The sequence below is a fragment of the Notolabrus celidotus genome, chromosome 7, assembly GCF_009762535.1.
Source record: "Notolabrus celidotus isolate fNotCel1 chromosome 7, fNotCel1.pri, whole genome shotgun sequence".
In the NCBI taxonomy this organism is placed as follows: domain Eukaryota; kingdom Metazoa; phylum Chordata; class Actinopteri; order Labriformes; family Labridae; genus Notolabrus; species Notolabrus celidotus.
Window position 1 is genome coordinate 16413753 of NC_048278.1, and position 22778 is coordinate 16436530.

The window sequence follows — 22778 nt, forward strand, 5'->3', positions numbered from 1 at the left end:
TGCAAATTAGCACAGACCTGTGGATGAAATCAAATCAAGACACTTGTAAAAACTGCTTTACGTCGTTAATGTCATGTTTGGTCTGTTCTTTGTTTTCTTTCAGTGATTTTCGGTTATTCGTGTCCCTGTTCAGGATTATTTAGTTTCATGTACTGATGAACCTTGTGTTATATTTTTTTCTTTTTGTATACTCTCATGTCTGTGTATTCCTTGCCTGTATTTTTGTCTAGTGCTTCCGGTTTTATTTTGTTGAATATCCCTGTGTGTTATGTTTAGTTTTACTTCCTGTGTTTTCCCTCTTTTTTGATTGTCTTCACCTGTGCCTAGTTGGTCTCATCTGTGTCCCCTTACTTGATACCCAGTGTGTGTATTTAGTCCCTGTGTTTCCTCCCTTCCGTGTCAGTTAATTATCTCCAGATTCAGGAAAAAGACCCAAAATGCAGATTCAAAACATATAGGATTTAATAAACTAAAACTGAGATAAAACAAATCTTACTTCAAACAAAAACCACTGGAAACAGGAACACAGGAACGCAGGGTAAGACTTGACATGACACATCACAATGAACAGACACAGAAAGGAGGAAACACAGGGACTAAATACACACACTGGGGCTGTTTCCGAAACGGCCTGCTACATACTACTTACTAATGTAGTAGGCAGTAGGTATTGCCTACTACATACTGCGTTTGAATTTAGTATGTAGTATGACTGTTCTGTTCGATCTGTCATGCAGCATGCTGAGCCAGACTTCGCTGGATTTCCGGTTTCAGAAAGCGGAAGTAAACAACGGCGAAGCCGATAAATAAAATGCTTATTTAGCATCCATTTATGATTTAAAAAGTTAGGAAGTAGTTTATATGTAATTTGATAACTTTCACAGCACCAAAAAACGGATTTCTTCCCGTCAGAAAATGAGGAAAAAACAAAAGCAGAACGAGCGCTGTGCATTATGGGAAACAGTACGCGAGGCAGACTGGTCTGATGCATACTGAGATATTTTCCCGAATCAGTAGACATCCGGGGAGTTTTGGCTTACTGCAGATTTTGCTCTTGTTCACACACTACTTACTACATACTGAATTTTGGACATATCAGTACGTACTGCTAGTATAGTAGGCGATTTCGGAAACAGCCTGGGTAACAAGCAAGGGGACACAGGTGAGATCAAAAAGGCACAGGTGAAGACAAACATGAAGAGGGAAAACACAGGAAGTAAAACTAAACATAACACACAGGGAGATTCAACAAAATAAAACAGGAAGCACTAGACAAAAACACAGACAAGGAATACACAGACATGAGAATATACAAAAAAGGACAACATTTAACAAAAGGGAAATCAATACATATAACAAAAGACCCTAAAAAGTAAATAAACCTTAACTGGGATGAGAATAACCAAAAATCACTAAAAGAAAACAAAGTACAGACTAAAACATGACAGATAATATGGACCTAAAAACAAAGACAAGAAGTGCAATTATTTATTTCATAGATTCAGGAATTGGAATCAATTCCTTCTAATCCATCAAACCATTGGTTCTCATTCACTAATAAATGCGTAGAAATGTTCTTACTCTGGGCATAAAATAAGTGCATGCGCAAAATCACCGCCAGATTCATGACATGTGCGTACCAGCCAATTTTGTTCTCACCATCTTGCGTATTAGTGAATCAGAATAATTCTAAATTGAGAGGCGCGTGCCCGCAACCTGCAATCAGCATACTACCACGCCCCAATTCATCTATATAAGGACATCTGTTTGGCGCATCAAGACAAGAGGGGTAGAGGTGATTGTTACGGAGGTTGAGGCAAGAAAACCAACACTTTTCCGAAGCGTGTCAGCAGGAGTCACCATGACAAAAAAAATAAAAATGAAGCCTGGGTTTCAATTACTGAGGCTGTTAATGCTGTGTCTCCTGAGGTTTGCACTGTGGCTCAGGTTAAGAAAAAATGGTTTGATATTAAAGTGGATGCAAAAAAAGAAGAAGACTAGAACAGAAAAAAGGAAGGAAACTGGAGAGGACAGGAACCACCTGATCTGACAATTCAGGATTAAAGAATGCCTGCGATCGTTGGAGACACCTCCATATCAGGAATATGTTCCCGAAATGAGGGATAAAGTGATGATATTCAACCGTCACCTAATGGTAATTCATTTATTTTAATGAACACAGCATAATTATCTTTCACACTTTCTCAGGGGCGTAGAGTAACTTGCCACCAGCTGTGTCCAAACACATCCAACGAGCATTCAGCAGCCCAAATGTGCGCTCTACTACGGCACGTGTGTGAGCATGGATGTTGTTATAGCGCACCTCTTGGGGTTTCAGGATTCACAAATGGAGTCATAAGCCAGGTTTTAAGGCCATATTCGCGGTCACCTAAAAACAACAATTTTGTAGCACAAACAGGATAGAGACTTAAGAACAAGCCCTCCATTTTTTTTAATTTCCTGCCTCCAAAACGCATCCCCACAGTGCTGTTGTTCAAAATGAATGTCTTCAAGGAAAAAAAAAAAAAAAAAGTATTAAGGCTTAAATAGACTCCAACTAATCAACTAACTGATTTTGGCAACCGATGCGCTAATTCATGGCACTGTTGGTGGGAGTAATCGATCATTTGTGTACATGTCATCATATTTTTGATTGTAAACTAAGTATTTAATTAAAGATTCAATATTCTAAGTATGATAAGGGTGAAAAGGCGTAAATTTCATGGTTATTTAATACATTTAGTCAATTCAACGTTTTTTATTATTCTATTAAAGGCTTTTTTCTTTTACTGAAAGTATTTTAAATATGTTATGCATTTAGTTCAAAGAGTGTGTTTACATTTTTTGAGATAGTTGGTCATCATCATTTGTGGGTACGCATGGTCTAAGGAAGGTCTATTTTTGTTCGCAGAGTACGAATAAATTCAATCAAGAGTATTTTGATGAATCCCAGATTTGTGCTTCAAACGTTCGTACGCATTGTTTAAGCACATATTTGTGCGTACACACTGTTAGTGAATGAGGCCCAATGTCTCTTAACTTGACTGTTTCACTAAGCAGTTCCCTTCTACAGATGTTTCATATGTGGTTTAAGTACAATACATATCAACAGATATATTAATTTAAGATTGTGTTTTCCTCCTTTAGATTCAACTGATTTGCCTCTTTATTTCTTAAATTTTCAATTAAGTAACCTTTGTAGCTCTTTAAGTCTTATAAAGTGGTCACAACACACACTAAGGATTACTCCTTGGGTCACTTTGAAATAAACGCATGCATGGCATTCAGCAAAAATACATCCAATGCAGGAGATTGCGTGAAAGCAAAATACAGCATGCCACACAAAATGTACTCTCTCAGAAAAAAATACAAGGAGAACACTCGCAGCCTATGCACGCACTTGCACACAGACATACAAGCAGACAGACACATGCAAGCACAGAAGCACACTCAATATAAAGTCAAAAATCCAAACAAACACGTTTCACAACAACAAAGCTGTTTCTGGTGATAATGCTAGCAAGATGGAATTTGCTGTTTAGTGTTTTCATGAAAACATTGTCTGATTTTATTCACTCTTATTCATGGGGAGATTTTGAAGTAGATTAGGCATGTACCAAATCTGTCGTGTCATATCACGACAATGCATCCTGTATTGTTTTTTTGGATGACTCTCCACATGCATCAAAATGGGCCATTGAGCAGCGTGATGAATTTGAATCACTTCTACATCCTCTGACAGTCTATGAGTCACAGAAACAAATTTGTCACCCAACCACAGAAAGAACAAGACATTCAAACAAAGACATGTGCAGTACTTGGATAGGAATCAATATAACACCAGAATTAATATTTCTACCCTTGTTTCTCACGATTTTTGGCGATATGCTGAAGCATGGAGTATGAAGTCAAACTATGTCCAAACAACGGAAATAAGACAGAATAGCAAATGTGTGCTGTAACTTTAAGGAAGATGTGAGATGATACTGTGGACGTATGCAAAGCTGAGACCTGTTTTAAGAGAGCTTGGGTGTGAGATTCACAGAGACTACGAGACCATGAGAGAGATGGGAGATTTGTACTACTCTGCCATAACTGGTCTTAGTCTGCCCAATTACACTTCCAGCTCTGAGGAGCAAAATTGTTTTGTTGCCGTTTGCCTTTGTGTCTTCTGAGAGAGAGACCAGCAGCTAGCTGAACTCCAACACCACTAGGTGAGAAAGGAGATTTCCTGTGACGAGGGTCCTCAACAGTCAGTCCATACACTCCCAGGTTGTCACCTACCCCCGAGTGTATCCTCCCAGCTTTGAGGTGTCTCCTGGGACTCTTGTGACTTGAACTCTGCCACTGCAAGTACTCACCTGTTGTTTCTTCATAGTCAAAGTAAACTGGCTCCAATTGCATACAGGCACCACGCTCCCCAGCATTGATCAGAACTGCATTGTAGGTTTTTGGGCGGATTTCTCTTTTTGATTTCCTTAGCTGCCAGCTAGTGTGAGTGTGTATGAACAAGGTTTTTAAATATTCCTTACAACTATGACAGTTATTTTGGTGTATTTGATACTTATTATGGTATTTTGGAGGAAAAGTTCATTAATAGAACATGAACGCATAAATAAAGGGTTTACTAGCTCGCATAAGGGAAATAAGTTTGTGAACTTTTGGCACTCCCTATAGTAAAGGGTGCAGAAAGGGTTACATGCATTTCACTTTAGTAACCTGTGCCATCTAGGAGTTTCTTTTAGAGTGAAATGTTCTTTTCAAGAGCACAGTGGTGTCATATTCCATTACAGTGGCAGTAGGAGTGGGTGCTTAACTATGGTGTGTCAAAAGAGACCAAAAAGGCACACAATTAAAAGATAAATGCATTAATATTGACAGCCCTATCATTTCAATATAATAACCTACATTTTAAGACTTTTATGACAATACAGAAGTAAAAATGGTAGACAGGTTAGAAGTGTAAGTAAGCTAAATGACAATGTGTGCACAGCAGTGCACTCAAGCAGTTGCCTTCGGGAACACTCCCCTTGAATTGAAAGGCCTTTCTATTTCAGTGTTTAAGAGCTAATCATTTTCTTAACAGACCGCTGTTACTAAGTGAACATTGATATTTAATATAGTTAATTTTCCATTTAAGAGGTAGCTTCATGCAGACATTTTTTTCATTATTCTTCAAGTCTTTGTGTCAGTTAACAAAAGGTTTTAGGAAAGCAAAGAAGCTGGATGGGATGTAGATTTATTGCTCTATGAATATAACATCAGGTAAAATGGAGTTTCAGTTAAATGTCACGGCTGTCATACTAAGGCAGAGAAGAAGAAAAAAACAATGTCAGTATAACCCCCCAAATAACACAAAGATAACAAACCAGAGGTAAAAGCCCATCTTGAGAGTTAGCAGCAGCAGGGTAAATGAGGCTGAGGAGGCCTGAGGTTATCCTGACCTCTAATCAAAGTAAAATCTCCAGGACACAATCAATGAGGCCTGCCTCTTTCTGCGGGAGCCCTGCAGAGCTTTCCAGATGGATTAAGACCTCAGAACCATAGACCATCTTCTCTCCCACATGCCAGGATGTAAACACATCTAAATACACACAAACACAGATACACAACTAATGGTTGTGTGCGGCTGTCAAAGTTTCCCTTTGACATTTAAGTTTGATGGTTGTTTAAGGACATGCAGACTGATGGGGAAAGAAGATGTGCCAATGCTTAAGACTTTGTGTGTGTCTTTACTTCAGTTATTGCTTTTTATGTCATATACCTTGGGAACACTTTCCTTAAAACCACAGTTTACCATCAAGTAAAACATGTCTAGCACTGCTCTGCCTCAACTCTATAAGAACATTTATCAACAGTTAGACAATTTTACAGTTATTAGCTTCATCAAGATATCTAGAGCTCTGATGTTTAACCGTTGTCACTCTTAATACTTTTGATAATTGTATTTTAATGCAGTATTTCCTGTCATTTATTCTGTATTAGTTATCCTTTATCTCTCTTGTGTGTTTGGTGACCCGTGTCTCTTTTGTATTTTATTTCGTAGTTCTTGACCCCCTGTGTTTTCAGTTTAGGTTTACTTCTTGTCCTTGTGTGTTTCTCTCCTTTTTGATTAACCTGATTTGCTTCATGTGTGTCCTGGGTTCCACACCTGTGTTGATTACTCTGTGTATTTAGATTCTCTGTTTCCCCTGTCCTAGGTTGGATCATTGTATGTATTTCTTGTGTTCTGTTTGTAAGTCTTCCTTGTGTTCCTAGTGTTTCCTTATCCCAGTGTTTTCTTTTTTTCTTTTGATTTCAGTTTCTTGGACATTTAGGTAAGTTTGTTGGTACCTTTTGTTCTTTTATTATTAAATCTTTATTTTCTGCACATGGGGCCTCCTCAGTTTTCCCCATCATGACAGTTTCCCACACAAACGTTACAGGAGCAGGCCACTCCAAGTATAAATGATGACCAACTTTTTTTTCCAGAAATCTGACATAGAAGTAAGACTTCTCATTCTGATTTTAATGTCAAAATTAATTTTAAAAATATATATATCAGAAAAAAAGGTAAATTTTTTTGTACTGGTCTGACCTCCAAAACTATTTTTTTTCATTGGCCCTAATCCTCCTCCATAGAATATACATTACATTGGGTTGGATGTAAATATCCTTCCTGTCTTAAGTGGAGTCAGAACATGAGTACAGGTACAATATGTTCTTCTCCTGGTAAAAGGGGAAACACAAACATAACAGCTGGAAATAGGTCTTGACACAGATGGTGTGACCTGGAAATCAGGAAATGGACCCTTGGACAAATAAACAATAGAAAACTGGTGTAGCTTAAGGATTTATTTACAGGGGAAGGTGACAAAACCTCAGCAGCATACAGGCAAGTTGTCATATTGCCAACCAAGGACCTGGACTGAAATAACCCAGTGAGATTTTTTTGTTGTTGTTGTTGTTGAAATTACATTTTTAAGGCACTAAAACAGTTTCAGAAATGAAAGTTTGAAATAGTGAAAGAGATTACTGAATACTGAATGTTTCATCCTCTACTTAGCCTAAATCAATGCCTACAGTCTGAAAGATACAGCATTTTTACACTTATACTCTGGTGATTTTTTTGATTAATCTTTTACTTTTTTATGTCTTTGCAAGAGAAATTTACTCTTTTGTTGGCAGGTGATTTTGTCCATTTGAAATCAGACATCCCCTATATTTCAAGGTTTCCCCTTGTTTTCCAGAGCTGCATTTTAGCTGTGCATATGTCACTTTAAAGTGAAACTACTGACACATTTACAGTAAGCTTTAGAGACGACTTGTCATAGGCATGAACACCACACAGTGTACACAACAAATAATCTCACTGACAGGCCTGCCTTTCTTTGAAACGCACAAAAAGCATACAGGGTTGGAATATAGGGATGCTATGACATCTGATTTCTTTAAAATATATATATATATTTATGAATGACTGATTTGAAAATACATGCAAAATGAGTTTTTAAGGTTTTGTTCATTTTTAGCTCTTCTTCTGTCACACTTGCAATACTTAATTTAAATATTTGTTTTTATATCATTTTATGATCCCAATTACAGGTTAACTGCTGCAGAAAAAAGTGATGGGGAGCAATGTGGTATAGTTAACTTTTTAGTCACAAATACATATGAATGTGTTGTGTTTTTCAAGTGTTCACCATATGGCAGGAGTACACATATTACAAGTTGTAGCCATGTAACTGATGATTCTACATGTATACAAGCAGAAAATGGACTGACACCAACTGTTGCCTTCATTGACTCTTTTATTCAGCTGTTTCTACATGCTGCCGTTAACCGGCATGGCAGTAGAGCGGATAACCTCAGTGAAGAGGGCAGGCAAGTCAATCATGATTAGCTGTGTACACAGGGACAGAAAATTTGATTTACTTTGACACCCTCACCTCCTTGACTGCCAAGACCCCTTAAGTGGCAGAATGGCAGGTCACGAAAACTCTGAAAGTGAATTTTAACCTTGATGAACTTCTAAGAATCTACTTAGTTGCTAGAAGCAGTTTGAGGCTGTACCAAGCGTACTGTCAACTTTAGCATACTATCATTCATTACAGGCACTTAACACACAAGTGCAGTATGGGATTTGGTGGTTTGCAGATATTGAATGGACTTGTTTGAACTTATGGTGGAGCTTTAGGAAAAGTCAGGGGATCACCAGAGTCATTTCTCTTTGTTACTAGTTTTTCTTATAGCTGTCACCCTCACAGAAATCATAGAGCTTCTCAAGAACCAGCACACCCAACATGGATAAGATTTTCCTTGAGATGTGAAGAGTGAAGATCATTTTTGGGCTGTTTTTGCAGAAATGTCTCCTCAGTGTTATGATAACAGTGGACCAGCTCTTTATCCTAACAATGTGAGTTTGCTCAGTCTACATGTGTTTTGTAGGGCAGGAGAAGACCTATGGTCTTGCCCCTTTGGGATCCATCCACTCCTTTTACAACCAAACTGGGAGCTTTTTACAAATTCACATGTTGGGAATGGGTGTTAGCCTCAACAAGGTTTGTCCCCTGTTGCCGATTCTATTCCCAATTTTCACTGGCAAGATCCGAAAGCACAGCTAGAGGTGAGAGAGTGTCTAACTTTGGGGACCCCAGAAATACATCTCTATTAAGATAGGGTTATGTTTGTGTGGTCATATTCCAACCTCTAGCAGGCATGGAGGTGGTTTGTCTCTGAGTTTGAAGGGATTGGGATTAATCATCAACTCCAAATCTGAGGCCAGTTGGTGATTGAATTTGGGCCTCAAGCAAAGAACTTAAAATACCTCAAGGTCTTAATGAAAAGTAAGGGTAAATAGATCATAAGATTGCTGTATAGGTTGATGCAGCACCAGTGGTGATGTAGGCAGTGTACCATCAGGGGGAAGAGGGCTGACAAAGCTTTCATTGCACTTTACAGGTAACTATCCAAAGGATGAGATTGTGTATACAAGCAGATGAATGAGTTGCTTTCACAAGGTTCTACCGCAGCGATGCGGCATAGAGCTGAGAGATCTGGAGAGAGCTTGTTGTAACACTCCCATTAAAAGGAGTCAGTTGGGGTTGTCATGGCATCTGAAAGGATGGTTCCTGGCAACTTCATTAGAAGGTATTCACGACATGTCCAACTACCACAACAACCTAGCCTCAGATAGGCGGAAGGAAATCGATGGCTGGATGGGCTTTGTTGATGAGTTTAACCTCAGCTGGAACACCTTGACCAGATAGAGACTATGTTATGGCCAGTTCACAGTTAATATTTTAAATTACTAACAGTGTTGTGTTGTGTTGTATAATTTGAAATAGACGACCTAGGAAACTCAGTAAAATTTGAAAAACTGAATTGCTACTTGCAATTTCAAGACAAGATGTAAGATAAAAGGTTACAACAACACAGAGATAAGGCTGAACCAATCAGCTAAAATGTCTTTATATCTTTTGTATTGTTGTATTGGTTGTATCTGATACTATAACTGCAGTCTTATAAGAGCACACTGTCCTCTGTATCTGTCTGTGTGAGCTGTGTTTCACTTCATTATCCCATTTATCAGGCTGCTGCTAGGTTTCCATGGCAAGTGATAGCCAGAGCAGGCATCATCAATAGTGGTGGCAACTAAGAGAGTGAGAGAGTGGTGCAAGAGGGAGAAGAATAAACATGGTTGCACAGAGTTAAATATGCAGAACAGTTCTGCACACTCCATCTATATAAAAAATATTAGTAAAGTAATATATAATATAAATATTAGTATTAGTAAATAAAAGACATTTGGATAGACACAGAAGACTTCTGCGAAAAGACATCAGATAAATTAATTTCTTTATCTATCCATCATCTACAAGAAGAATCTCAATGGCTATGGTGTGCACTCATCTTCTGTCATAACACCTCAATGATTTCTAAATGTCAGTTATTGCAGAGAGTCTCATCATAGTGGGGAAATCTGTGTTATCAGACTGAATTCCCTTAGAGCCTTTATAGATGGATGAGCTCACCTTGATCCTTTTATAGTGCTCAATGTGTGACTGATAGCACTCTGTTTGTGGCAGTATGTCTTCATATTAGAATTCAATCCAGTGTACTGAACCAAGCTGTGACCTTCAAGACTTGTGTTTTTTTTTTTTCAAGGATTGGTAGATGAAACTACCGTGCAGACAATTGCGCTAGCATGTACTAGATCTCCTTGACCAAGAATCTCCACCTTTGAGTCAAATTAGCTGTTTCAATCTTGACTGAAAACACGTGAGCTTCTTATGGTAATACGGGACATTAGTAGAATGTTCTCATGCTGTTTCCCCTTCTAATTGGATGTCCTTTACCGTCTGCAATCCAGCCTCTACTATACTTCTATAGTCCCTCTGCTGCTTGCTGCTTCAAATCATGTGAGCTCTTTGCAGAGCAGGGTTCACCTGTTTTTCCCAGCTTCACTTGCAACACACACATGTTTTTTAGCTGGATGAGGTCTTGGTGATTTGTCGCAAATTACACAGTTAGTGATTGCAATCAACAAGCCTTAATCAGTGAGAATTCATCCTTGTGCTTTTGCTTTAGTATGAATCATTCCGTTCAACTATATGCATGCATTTGCGTCACTTTGAAAGTGTGTTTTGAATGAATAATGTATCAGTGGGAACTTGTGAAAAAGAACATGTGCATTGGATGCATCTGTATGTTGCACACAGGAGTGAGACATTTTTTTGTTTTTGAGTGCAGTGGATGAGTTTTCAACATCGGTTTTCTACTTCAACATTATTTTAAAATAAGTCTAAATGCATGATTCCTCTGTGTGCAGCATAATATTCAGCCACGGTATAAATCCAGCTAACTCTGAAGAGGGCACTTTAAGTGTACTGTCAGGAGGGCTTTGACTCTAAAAAGCCAAGGATGAGTCAGACTTTTTTTTATCTCAGTTACACAACAACCCTTGAGATGCTCTATACATTAACACAAAAACTAAATCAATAGTTCATGGTGTAGCAGTGGGAGTAGGTATTTTGTGCTGTTGTGTTTGTTTAAACGTGGCAGTTTCAACACTATGAGTGTGTAGGTAGGTTCACAGGGATGTGTGTGTTTGCTATACCTCTGGGCATTTTGTTTGTGTTTCTAATCCAAGAGTCTGAGTGGGCTAGAGTCGTGAGAACCTCATTGAGGCCACTGAAGTGCTCCACAGTGGGACGGTCTTTAAAAGATTAAAGCCGTCTCCAGTGTCCAGCCCTCAACTTCCCACCAGTCAGTCAGTGTGTCAGTGGTTCAACTGTCTCTTCATTCCTCTCCTCCATCTCCTTGTCCCTTCCTGTGTAAGTACAAAGTGTTATGTATGCTGAAATGCAATTTTCATATGACATCATTGTTACTCTGTTGTTGTTGTATTTTTTTAATTTTTTTTTACCATTTAAGCACAGCAAGGACATTCTGTATCCAATGCTGGTCTCAGCTATGAATTCCTATGGATGAAGGACTGCACATGCTTCAGGATGATGCATCGCCAATCTTAGACTGACAGGCTTTTAGAGGCACACCAGGTTTTTTCCCATCTTGAGCTCACTGTAAATAGATGTATCATTTTTTCTGGTTCACTAGGCCCCTTTTTGAATCCCTCCTTTGTTCTGTAATATGAACCATGATGTTCCCTCCTCGAAAGATTGGGTACATTAGTAAAAATAGCTGTGTGCACTCAGTTTTCAATCTGCAATAAGCTTCTTAAATAACTTTTATTCTCTGATGTTGCAGATTTGATATATATTCTGTGTTTCTTGTTCATGTAGTAATATAAGTTGAAGGTTTTGACAGAATTTTAATGGAAAAAATGTTTAAATGTCCATAGAAGGCAACATTTCCTCAGGTTATTAAAAACTAATATAGTATTGATATTGCATTGTCACTCTGTGGTTGTCACGTTTGACAATTCAAGATTCAAATATCATTTTTTATGTAACTGTTCCTCCTGTTCCTTCTCAACACATAGAAATACCCTCCCCCTACCCATAAACCCAGGGACCTATGCTTTTTCCTTTTTTCTTTCAAAGACAGACTCTTGAGAAAGTCCTGTGATAAAATGCATGAATGTCTGGATGTAAATGCATAGAAAACACTCTGGAAATGCCATGGAAACTGCTCACTGCTCACTGGGTCTCATCATCAGCCTTGGAAGAGAGGAGGAGGTGGGGGTCAGCTAGAACACAAGGTGGGAGACAGGATGATGAGGAGGCAGAGATGAGTGAATGTGAAAGGGGTGAGGAGATAGAGGGACATGATAGAGAAAGTCAAAAGAATGGGTAGCAGGGTAAGTTGAGGGACTATATGATTAATATTCCCTCTGAAGCAGTCAGCTTACACACGGGGAAGGATATGAAACACGGCTTGGAAACACAGCATGCTATCGGATGTGGATGATTATGCACAAGAGGAATTATTCATTGTGTGTATGCATTCTTGGGCAAGAACACTACACTACAAATAATGGTGTTAGTAATTCAGCTTTGTGGTTGCATCTGCTTTCACAAACACACCTTTATTCCCCCCAGAATTTGCCCTGAGAGACTCACGCAAGATGCGCTGCTCACGCTGGTTGTCTGAACAGTCTGATCTGTTAACATACACACCACAATAAAAATCAAGCTGTTCTGGAGCCATCATGGAGCTGACACACTTCCTGCATGGAGCAACAGGGAACTGTTGGTGGTGGAAACACAAGCAGGATCAAGGTTTACTGTACCAAACCCTATTTCTTATGTTTTCTTCAATAAAACAGGATTTGGTCTTCCATAATTATTTTTCCAAAAAACAAACTTAAAGAAAGGGGGATGTCTCATAATTAGGATTGTCTCAGATTTGGACCAGTACTGTTATTGATGTATCTGTATATGAATGTTAGATGCATGCTTATAGATTTAATTTCAGTAATTTATTTATGACTGTTTCTGTGTTTGTTAATTCTTGTATTTATCGTTTTTTACCCCCAATGTAAAGTAATGTAAGCTTTGACAGGAAAGTTGATTCGGAATTTGGGTTACTTCATGTGTTTTAGTTCAGGCTAAATGTTGTTTTAATTATATGTGGATCAATTTTATTGAATTAATATCCATGTCCAAATAACAGCTTTTGGGTTTACAGAGGGATGCTGCGTATGAGGTCATCAACGTCACCACGTAAGTCTTCAAACACTTGAAAAACCACAATGGCTGTGCTTCGGGAAGCGGCAAGTAACAAGGAAAGACAATGCCAAACCACTGTACCGGTACAGTGCAGACGAACAGCGACCCAACAAGGGACAGGGGAAACCGACGAACTAAATACACAGCGTAATCAACACAGGACACAGGTGAAACTAATGAAGGTAATCACAAAAGGAGGGGAAACACACAAGGGCATGACGTAAGACTAAACTGGAGACACAAGGATTCAGAACTACAAAATAAAACAGTAAACACAAGACTAGGCTAAGAAAACACAACAAAAGACATGGATCACAAAACACTCAAGGGAGACAAAGGATAACTAATACAGAATAAACACGGGGAGGAACCAAGGCATGAAACACAAGAAAAACTCACTGAACTAATCAACTAATTTCTGTAGGGTTCTCCAGTTCTTGGGGACTATGGGTTCAATATAGCCGAAGAGCCATGAAGAAGACCACCAACTCTGCAGAGTAGGCGTGGACATGGATGTGGATTAAGCAGGCTGATGCATAGACCACAAAAGCTTCTCGGACACAACCTTAGCTGGCTTGCCACAGAGCATGAGTAGGATATCAAGAGACTGAAAGCTGCAAGTGAACACCCATGAACACATAATTAACATCAGCCAGTATTTGCCCTTGAAATTGAATCACTCATTTCCAGGAGTAACCCATAGAAATATGTATAAATGTAATTGATGTTGGAGCTTTAGTAAGTTTCCCTGCCCTCACAAGAATGGCCTCAATTTCCAGCAAAGACTCCCATTTCTATTCTCCACCAAAGCAGGAAAAAAATGTAATTCCAGTGCCAGCATCACACCAAGAGGAGCAGCAATTTATCTCAGAAAGAGTGAGTCCCGTCCATATCCCCGAAACTGTCATATGGGCTTGATTGCTTCTTTTTGCCCTTGGGGCCAATTTAGGGACTAGTGCCTGGACAGTGAAATGAGGAACCTTTTACCCAATCACTGAGGTGCTACAGAGAAGGCTTTCATTACACTTTGAGCTCAAGTTACACAATTGAGATATGTTGGTGTAATTGTGTTGGCAGGGACCTCTGTTTTGCACAAACGTCTGCAGGAGCCCTAAGAAAATGATAGATGATGAATAGCAATACAGTGTAATAACCTCTGAGATAGAGCAGAGAGGGCAGGATGGAGCTGTCAACTTGTCACTCTCCTACCTCTTTCCCATCTCTGAAGAGAGTACAGCTTATTATGAGTGAGGTAGGCATAGCTTCCATTCTTCAGAAGAGAGAAGAAGAGAGAAACAAAGGGATTTCAAAATATAGAGGAGCAGATGGAGTGATAGCACAAGGTTGGGGCAGACTGTGGGAGAGAACAGATTGGATTTAAGGTGAAGGTACCATGTGTATGTTAACTCTGCTCACAACTTGGCTGCGCTAAATGCTTGAGTCTGATTGGTCAATACTCCATGGTAACAGTGTGTTATTTCTCAACAGTTACTTGTTGCAAGGGACAAATAGATCCCACATGTCAAAGCAATCGGATGTTATTGGAGGCACATTTCCCCTCTGCTTCTTCACACTGTGGTAAAAACGTTTGCTTCCGTTAGCTTTCTCAATTGGCAATAAATATGTAATAGTACTTTCAATTTATTTGGAGAGCACAAAAGGTTAAATGTTTATGGCTGAGCAGTCACCAACTAAGATAAAGAAGAAGAGGAGGTTGAAATGAAGCATTGAGGGACATTGAAAGACACAAGGAGCTAAATGAAAGAGACTTAAACCTAATTGAATAAGACTGACATGACGTGAAAACAAAATGGAACACGTAATGGGCTTTGACATTGTTGAAGGACTGATGTTAATGCTAATGTGTTGATATTACCCTGAATGAAAATGTGAAGTTTGATGTTAATTCAACCCGCAGGTAGTCTGATAAGATTTACTGTTACCATGGGAACTCCACCGACTGAGGAAAAGGAGGGACATTTTTTATGTCAATCATTTTTACATCAACAAAATCTTTGATGAATTAATATTTTGTGTCAATTTGTTTATTTCTATAGTCGATAGCCGGGTATTCAGTGGGATAATGCATATAGTGACAGCAGACTGGAACCCCTCCACCATTCCTTACACGTGAGTGTGTAAATGCAAAAATCAGGAGCACATTTCTTCTGATATTGAGACATTCTCTACCCTTTACAGACACACCTGCTGTTCAATCTCTCAGAATGCTGTAAGGATCTGCAATCTTTCTGCGAGTGAGGTGTAAAGAGGCCCAGCAGGGCGGCTTGTTGTCAAGGACAACAACATGCCCCACAGATGGGAAGCCCACTGTGGTAAAACATTTGAAACACAGAAAACATTGTAGGAATTACCTCTTTTTGCATCAAGAAAAATTCTAATCTTCCCTGAATGCAAACATCTTATCGTTCACTTTAAGCTTCACAGGTTCCTCTCTGCACCTAAACCCTGAGCCTGGATCAGGAGTGTTCAGAAGAGCAGATGTTTTTATGATAGTTATTATACAAAGATGACAGAGACTGTTGACAGGATTTTTACCATTATGTAAGCACATGTCTACTAATCATGTTTATGCAATACACCATAAACACCATAAAGAAATGTTCTTTTAACTTTATTTCTTACATCCATTTTGTGGAAGTCAACAGTTAGACTTAATGATGTGCAGTTTGTGGAGCATAAACAAGTTTTCTTAAAAGGATAAGAAAGAGGAGATGCTTTTCAGTGATGAAAAACATTCTTTAAAAATCATTGGAAAAAAAATGCACAAATCATACATACATACATACATACATACATACATACATACATACATACATACATACATACATACATACATACATACATACATACATACATACATACATATTTACTTGGCACAGAGCAAGTAAATATGACAAATCCCATGTGGGAGTATTAAAGCATACAGCTGCATGCAGTCAGCACAACATTCTCATTAGCATTCATAACTAAGATTAGGCTCGAGCCTTAGCCTGTCTGCTTACATGAATGCATAAACTGATAAGAGTGCAGTTATTTTTTTTTCTGTCTGACACACTTCTGCATAGTATGAGACGAGAAGCTTATCCTTTTGCTTAGTTGACATGAGGCCACAAACACAGCTGATTATATTTTGCTGCGTCCTTTAAAACAAATCTCATATCTTTAATTAAAAACTGTAAGAAGAAAAATATTTAAGATAGAGCACAGACTATTTAAAGGCAGCCATTCTTTTTTTAAAGGCCACCATATTCAATCTCATGTCTTTGTTATTTTCTGCAGCACAGAAAGGTTATATTGTAATATTTTTTATAACCTAATAGTTTCTCTATTAAAATCAGAGAAGAGTAATCAGGGATGGCAAATATTTGTTGATGATTCCTCTCCAAGGGCTTACCAAAAGTCTTTTGTCTGAGTTTGCTGTCTTCTTTTCACAAAATAAGTTCCAAGAAAAGAAGAACACTCTGAAGAGGTGATTGATATGACATTCAATTGACCTGACAGGAAAAAATGTCCATCTTCACATTTCACTAATGAAATGTTACAGTGTGCCTGGGCTGAGAATAACAGGCAAGATTCTCCTTGTGACGAGTGACCCAGTGACAGTAATGTTAACATCTCACGTGTTTCAGACGTTAGAGCACTTAATCAGAAATAGTTCAAACAGACTGATACCAATGCTGTTGACACACTTGGCTTATCGTGACTCTCAGTTTGCTTTCCATATATTTGAAGAGTATTTCAGAGGAAATGCCAATGAGACTCAAGCAGAACAGTTCAGTACAGGACAGACAACCAAAACGATGAGCTGAAAGACACTACAAAGGGCATAGATATCTTGGTGGACATAGACATTTATCGGGGGGTGTCACAGCAGGTGATCCTGTCCATACAACAAAAATATGATCCATTGTTGGATATTTGATTGTAGGAGTTTAAAGGAATAGTTTGGGAACTTTGAAGTGTGGTTGTAAGAGGTACCCATCAACAATTAGTGTACTAGAGAAAGTAAATGACAGTCAACACAGATACTGTAACAAGATATCATCTGGAGTTCTTTTTAAAAGCATATTCAATTGAATGACTAATTGTGAAACAGTCTTTGTTTATTATCCAGTCGGTCAGTGTTTATTCACCTAGCTGATAGGTGCCTCAAGTCCTCAGTACAAACTTGTTAGCTTATGCGTGAGTGTCCCGATCATGTTGCTGTTAAAGGCCACACAGGCTGAAAATCTGCAATACTGGTGACCAGCTGGTTGATAAGTGTACCTCTACAATCGGTCCCCAATGAATGGTATTTACAGAACTATTGTTGGTTATTGTTGTTGTCGGACCCAACAGCTGATCTAATACTGGGCTCTACATGTGCTGAGTTTCACACAGTACAGAGGAAAATAGCATCCTCATACGTAGTTGACAATCCACAGGTCTACTTACATTCATTCATTTATTATTATTTTTAATGAAGATAGAATTACTCATAACCTCCTCTGTAGCGGTGCATAGCTTAGCTTCCAAGAAGGACTGGTGACCTGTTTTTAAAAAAAAAAGCTGTCCTGACTGTCATTTACTGTATGTGGATCACTTACGACTGATAAGTTTCTCATACAGCCCTACTTAGAAAAAACACGAACTATCCCACCAAACAGCTTTTTGCCAAAGAATGTAAAATTAATTCACAATAACCATGATTATTCTTCTTTTACCAAATTATCTCTGCTGTGTTCAAAAAACAGTATGCCTGTTTTACGCCCCACCCAAAGGCAGCCCTATAGGGCTAACAATAATACTAAACATGACCCATATGAGAAAGGATTAGCTATTCAACAAAGATCAACTAAGTTCTAGCATAACAAAAACAAAAGCAAAAAAGCAAAATCCCCTGAAGGAGAGGCAGACAGGCAGCAGTCCCCAACTCAAATGCCTCTTTTCTACTGCAGCCAGCATTGGACCTTTGAAGGATCAATGCCAAATAAACCGTATTCACTTAATTAAGAGGAACTTGCAGGGAAGATGGTGACAGAGGGGGGAGGGGGAAATAACAAACATACAGCTGTAATAGCCTGATAATAGCTCTCTCTTAAAATCATGCATTTATTTTTTATAGTTAAATAAAACTTAAAATATTGTCCCTAAAATGCACAGTAAGGCAGTTCAGTGCAGTTAATGTTCTAATGGAAAACTGTACATGGTCAGTTTACACATGTCCCCTTCTTCTTCTGTCTCTGTGTGTCCTCAGGCAGCATGCAGCTGTTAACGAGAGGCAGGGACAGACTTCAGTTTAGACTTTACATGGCTGACAGTGTTACACAACCAATTGTGACTTGTTAGCACACAGATGCCCAGCAGGCTGTTTCCCTCTGCTGCTACTGACAGCTTACCTGTCAGCAACACTGTGCCTAGAAAGGGGACTAATACAGGGTGAAAACACTGCTTATTTTATGCATTTGCATACTGTTTGGATTTATAAAATGTTCACACATTGTGTGTTCTCTGGCTGGCTTTTTGGAAAATAACGGACATCTGGAAGAAAAAGAATGAAGATAAGACTGATTACAGCATAAATTTTCCTGATATTTGAACTTTTATGTAGCTCCCTTTACCAACACTTAAACATCTGCGGAAATCCATCTGAGAAGAGATACATCACAGAAATTCCATCAGAAATTGAGGGAAGAAAATGTCTATAATCAGAGATGTCCTATGACAATAACATACGTCCATAGCTTCTTTCAGTGTTCACAAACCCATTATTTTCTGAATATCAGAGGATGTGATGTGAAGGCAAGGTTCATACTGATAAACAGTGGAAAAACAGGCAAAGAAATGTATTCTGCCCCACTGAGAAAAAACTACCACGACTGGATGGTGGCACAATTTGTTCTTATTTTCTGACTTAAAAAAAGAGAAGCAGCTGGAGGGAAACTAATTTTCTTTAAAAATTGTCGCTCCTATTCTATTGGTCAAATACGCTGCAGTATTTTTCATAGTTCTTTTTGTTCAATTACACAAAATGTACCTGTTTTTTTATGTACATGACTGGTCTTAAGATTCGGGCACAGATGTGAAAGCAGCCTGAGGAGTCACTGGGCCCCAACCAACTCTAATAGGTAAAAGTGAAGAAACATCCTGTTCATATCTAAGATGCCATTCCATCCAAAGTCACTGAAACCACAAGTGTTAGTGGTAATACGGTAAATGGACTTATTCGTATACCTATAAAGTGCTTTCCTGGTCTGTCTGACCACTCAAAGCGCTTTTACACAACTTGTTGCATTTACTCATTCACTCACTGATGGAAGAGGCTGCTGTACAGTGAGGGACCATCAATATGAACTATTCTCTTTCATACACATTCAAACACAGCTGAATAACAATTTGGGGTTCAGCGTCTTGCACAGGGGCACTTTGGCATGTGACTGCAGGAGCTGGGATAGAACCACCAACCTTCCAATTGATAGATGCACAACACCCACTGAGCCCTTGATTCCAAGATTTGGCTTTTCATTATATTTTTTCTGGGGGGGAAAAAAGGTATTTCTGATTACTTAAATTGTAATATATTGGACTCACATGTAAAGTGACCTATATTAAACATTGAATTAAACATCAGAAATGTCTTAGGGGTGCTGGGAGGGTGCTATGCCTATTACAGGGATAGCTTAAGCACACCAAAGCCCCTGCCTGGCGCCGCCTATGCCACTATCACCCACTTAATTTATGGATTTGATGTTAATATGCTTTAAAGCAGGGGTTCTCAAACTTTTTGGAGCCAGGGACTCCGTACAGGTGAGAAAGTTGTCCAAGGACCCCCTCATAATTGTCACACAGATTAAGCACATGCTTACTACCATTTGCACTCTTAGGTGCCCTTGGAACTAGGGGTCCCAGGACCCCACTTTGAGAACCACTGCTTTAAAGAACAGTTATTTTACAAGTTGCATATGTTTGGGTTTTTTTAGCCACGTAAAAGATGGAGCTGGCCTTGACATTTACATGGAGGTTCTGTCTGCCCGTATCCGTGCCAGAAATAAATGTATGTGCAGAAAGACAGAGAGTCCTGCTGTCACAGCATCATTAATTCCAATTCACATCACATTGCTGAAGCCCACCTGTTACACTGGTACATCTGGAGTCCGTCACACTGAACAGTCACTCATTCAAGCACACAGTCATTTAGGGCTGCCAATAGCTGCTGTGTCAAGACTGTCATTTGTATCTTCATGGCTGATAGTCTTTAGTCATCTTCTGTCCTCACAACATTCAGTTTAACAAACACTTCAAAATGCAGTCAGCTCAGTATGTTATGATAGACATTATTGATTATGATTAACCAGGTGGACTTTCCCGAAAAGACGTGAAGGGAATTCCAAGTAGTGGAATCGTTTTTTTCTCGTAAAGCGAAGTGTATTGGAACATTGTACTCATTAGGAGAAATATACACAGTGTAACTGGTTAATGATTACTTCACTGCACTTGTGCACATCTATTACAGCTCAGTAGATCAGTGATTCACTAATCTGGCCTGGTGAACTAACAGTCGCACTACACCACAGACCTACTCTGGAGGAGGATTTCCTGCAGACTGATGCACATGCACTCAAGTGACATTCATCAGTTCATCCATCACATAATGACATGGGAGGAAGTGTGAGGAAAACATGAGGAAGCTTGTTTTTTACGTTGATTAAAAGGAGCTATTCTCAGCCCTCACTGTTCTTATTAATTGATATGAACCATTCATTGTTAATGTTTTTGACATTTTACGAGCCAACTTAAATATCCCTGACAAGCATGCAGAGGGAGCTTTGTGTTTGTGAGCGCCCCGCTGAGGCTGGGTCACTGGCACAGCGAGGGCGAAGAGGCTAAATGAAGGACAGTGAGACAGACAGAGGAAAACTAAACTCTGTGATTCATGAAGAGAGCATGAAATCGAAGCCTGCAGGCCAAAAGACGGTGTTCTCTTAGTGGAAGCTGTCATCTATTGTATTCTAATTTCATTGCATGTCATACCAAAACCTGAAACCTCATACATAGAGAACAAGAGAATTGCTCGTTAAACATCCAAAGAATTCTGCAGTTTAGAGGAATTACTTACCGAAGCTGAACTGTGACTCATCTGGGTTGTTTTCTTCTGCTACAGAATGTAGTGCAATACTGCATATGACAAAAAGGATCAGCGCAAAACAGGAAATGGAAAAATAGATGAAAAGATCAAATGTTATGGAACATTTTCGGGAAAATATTAGGTGACCATATGTGTAATGCATTTACTGTAAATTGCACCTCATATGTATGTGCAATTTTTTGCATAACCGTAGATCCACCAATGTACAAAAGTGAAATTGAAATAAAAACAACACTTGTAAAGATGTTTAGTTTTACCAAAGTGGTGGATGGAGCATCTATTTGTACAGTAACATTGCTAGTATTACTAAACAGCCATTGGTGGTGAAATGTTTTTAGCTTTATTTTGATTGTTGAGCATTAGGTTTCAAACAAAACCTAGTCGCAACACGCTTTCTGAGTGAAAATCACTCTTTTTTTCTGAAAAGTAACCTTAGTTTTTTTGGCATCAATTTGGAGGTTGGTGAATCTGAGACCAAACACTTTTGTGGCTGTTAAAGCTGGGGTTGGTAATCACGGAAAACTAGCATGAATTTGAATCTAGTATTTCTTCAGGACTCCGTCTAAGGTTGAGCGAGAGGCGCAGTTAGTAGAGTCAGGGGAAGCAAAGGCAGGGGACAGGGAGTGCACGCCGGGGGAAGGTACACGCAGGAGGCGGGCAGAACGGCAGGACAGGATTTGATTGGTTTAAAATTTTGGACCCCAAAAACGGGGATTGGTTGGTGTTTTCCCAGGTTTACTCCAGCTGTAGATAGCAGCTTTTTTTCACTCTTTTTTCAAGAACACATTATGTATTGATTGTCACGGGGACATACAGATCATTTTAACCATTATGACAAAAAGTGAATCTAAATCTGATTACCAACCCAAGCTTTAAGTGGTTTTGTAAGTTTTCCATTGCTCAGTCCAGCCAACCATTTATCAAAAATGTTGGTCCTAACCAAAATATCTTCTGGAAACTGCTTAGCAGGTAGTCTTGTCCATGTACAGTCATTACTGATAAGAGAGTCCTTTCTTTCATTCTTGGAGCCAAAAGTACATCTTTCCCACAGAAAAACTGTTGACATGGTTTGGCAACCAGCTAATTATACATATCAATGACTGAAATCACATCACATCCTCTGTTTTTTCTGAATTGCTGAAATACAGGTACCTGATAATCCAGTATTCAGTATTTCTAGCAGTGTTTCTCCAGGATCGGCTGAAATATGCTGATGTAAAATGATTCATTTGAAATGGTGGTGATTTTGGATTTATTATAAGATTTTCTTTTTTCACAAACACGGTTTCAGGGATAACTATCTTGTTAATTAAGAAGAAAAAAGTTTTTTCATGTGTTTCCCACCTGTTGATTGTCTTCCCTGCCATGCTTGTCTGCAGCTGTGTCTCATTGTCTTCCCTCCACTTCAGTATTTAGTTTGAGTCTTCCCAGTCTTCTGTGCCAGAGGGTCTTTGTCTCTC

At 38.9% G+C, this 22778-nt stretch overlaps 1 long non-coding RNA gene across 2 annotated transcripts; it reads left to right on the forward strand.

Moving 5' to 3' along the window:
• The first annotated feature begins 6215 nt into the window (after positions 1-6215).
• On the forward strand, positions 6216-11771 carry LOC117816512. 2 transcript variants are annotated; one of them, XR_004631970.1, is made up of 3 exons: positions 6216-6317; positions 11132-11315; positions 11416-11771. It is a non-coding gene; the product is annotated as an uncharacterized LOC117816512 (long non-coding RNA). The 2 variants fall into 2 exon arrangements; XR_004631971.1 differs by having other exon boundaries at positions 11421-11771.
• Positions 11772-22778: the final 11007 nt, after the last annotated feature.